We start from the raw sequence: 2,487 nt of genomic DNA, 5'->3' as shown, positions 1-2,487 counted from the left end.
CTGGAAACTCTCATGTTCCTGAAATATTAAGACATATATCCGGTCTTCCCTTTCCATGAGACCATTTAACTGCAGCCTGGCTTGCCGTGTTCCCAGGCATTGGAATCATCAGGGTCCCCCCTGACGTTTGTTTACGAAACCCCGGCCAGACAGCTGCTTCACTGTAAGCTCAGGGTGGAACTGTTCTCAGGGATACTCGCAAGGCCTCGTCAGAAGCTAAAAGTAGCAGCTGGCTCAAGACATTCCTTAGCTGGTTCTCCCCTCTCCTAAGGGAACGTTTCACAGTGATGCTGCCCACTTCAGTGAGCGTTCTTTGCATCAACAAAAGAAATTGGTTAATGAATGTACTAGTTAGAACAAAAGGTTTGACATGTTAAGTTGACTAGTTTGTTACCTTTCACCAGGAAAGGGAAGTCCAAGTGCTGTCTTCCCTGTTACACAGAATGTTTGTTCCTGATGGTTTCTGGCAAGAGAAGTGTATTGTGTAGATGGGTCCTTCACCAGCACCAAAGGAAAAGACAGAATTTACTTTTTCCTAGTCCTGTATTTTCCCAACCTTTCCAGTCTTCCATTTTCTTTCTTCTTTCTTTCTTTTTTTTTGAGTCTATGTCACCTTGGGAGAGTGCTGTGGTATCACAGCTCACACTAGCCTGTAACTCTTGTGCTTAAGAGATTCCACAACGCCTAGCTATTTTTGTTGTTGTTGTTGCAGTTGTCATTGTTGTTTTAGTAGGCTGGGGCTGGGTTCGAACCACCTGCGTTGGTGTATGTGGCCAGGACCCTAACCACTGAGCTATGGGCGCCGAGCCCTATTTTCTTTCAAGGTGCCTCTCTCTACCTAACTCATTCCTTAATTAACCTCAATTTATTATACATTCTAATGTTTTTGTCTCCCGAAAAATAATGGAATTAAATGGTCACTTGGTAATTAACCATTTTGCTTAAACAGCATTGATTTCCTCCTTCTGCATGAGGTTCCACTAGCACTCCTTGCCAAGCTCAGATCGCCAGTTCCTTCATTGCTGTGGGTTACCCAGGCTCCTCCTTCCCATCCTGTTGTCTGCCATTTGGCCAATCCGCCCTTCACCAGGAGAAAGGAACAAAATTCAAATCTATGATCTGTGCTTTCTGTAAGAAGCAATGTGTTGGGAAGAACACACTGGAGTTGCAATGAGATTGGAAGATAATTGATGGACCCATCTTTCTATACATGAGGTAACTTAGGTGGGATCTCTTGGGATAATTAATAGCATAGTATTTGCAAGTACATACCCATTTGACTCAGGTCTTATAACCAGATCATAACACTCAAAGGACACTCCATATTCTAGTTCTTAGGCAGGCTGTGCTGCTGTGAGATCCTTTAAGGATCCCAGCAGTTAACAGTTAATCCTGGCTTCTAAGAGGTGAGGTCAGGATGGATTTGACCTTCTGAAGGCACCAGATATCCCACTGACTTTCAGATATGCCAAGCATCTTTTAGAGAAGAGAGCTTTTTATCTTTAACAAAGAAATTTCCATCACTTGAATAATGCAAATATTTTAAAAGCCAAATGGCAAACGCATTGTCTAAATTAAAACCACCTCTCAACTATCCATGAGGATGATGTTACCAGGGCAAAATCCGCAACTTCTAGGATATGCCTGAGTCATCGTGGTTCATGTTTGTTTTTAATACAGTGGAGTCTTTTTATAATGTTGGTTTGGGAAGGAGTGACAATCTAGCTTTACAGCCAAGAAAGTACTTTTCTGTACTTGGTCTGGAAGAATTTACAGCCAATATCTGTTATAAACTGTTTAAAGATGGTAGCCTACTCTATTTAAGTGAAACAGAAGGTAAAGATGCTGGGAAGGATGAAAAGTGGTTTAAGAGGCCACGCATGGTGGCTCACACCTTTAATCCTAGAAATTTGGGAGGCTGAGACAGGAGGATCGCTTGAGCCCAGGAGTTTAGGACCAATCTCACCACAGTGAGACCTGGAATCTACAAAAGTAAAATTAGCTGGGGATGGTGGCACCTGTCTGTAGTCCCAGCTACCTGGGAGCCTCAGCAGGAAGCGGAGTGTGATGGGCAGTGAGTTATGATGATGCCACCGTACTCAGCCTGGGTGACAGAGCAAGTCCCTGTCTTCAGAACAAAAAAAAAGTATAAGAGGTAGTCTGGAATTATTTGCTGTTTTATAGCTCTTATCTATTAGTTTAGAGTTGCTGATTATATTTAAATTGCTCCTTTTGGAAGACATATACCCTCCCTTCATGAGAGTCTCATTATAATTAACTCATAATCTGTATGGATAAGTGTGTATGTTTATATGTGATTCAACTTGTTTCCATTGTAATATGAATCCTTAAAAACCCATTCCAAAACATTAAAAGTAATAGCATTACTGGAAGATTTATTTCCCAGTGATGGCCTTCCTACTGCACGTCAAGTATTTCTAACGTTTTGCCCATATCAGATTGAGACCCAGCCCTACTGTGTTGTGT

This window comes from Otolemur garnettii, unplaced genomic scaffold (assembly GCF_000181295.1).
Source record: "Otolemur garnettii isolate 467f Iridium unplaced genomic scaffold, OtoGar3 scaffold00104, whole genome shotgun sequence".
Lineage (NCBI taxonomy): Eukaryota > Metazoa > Chordata > Mammalia > Primates > Galagidae > Otolemur > Otolemur garnettii.
The sequence above is the reverse complement of the archived record's forward strand: the minus strand, read 5'-3'. Positions refer to the sequence as shown.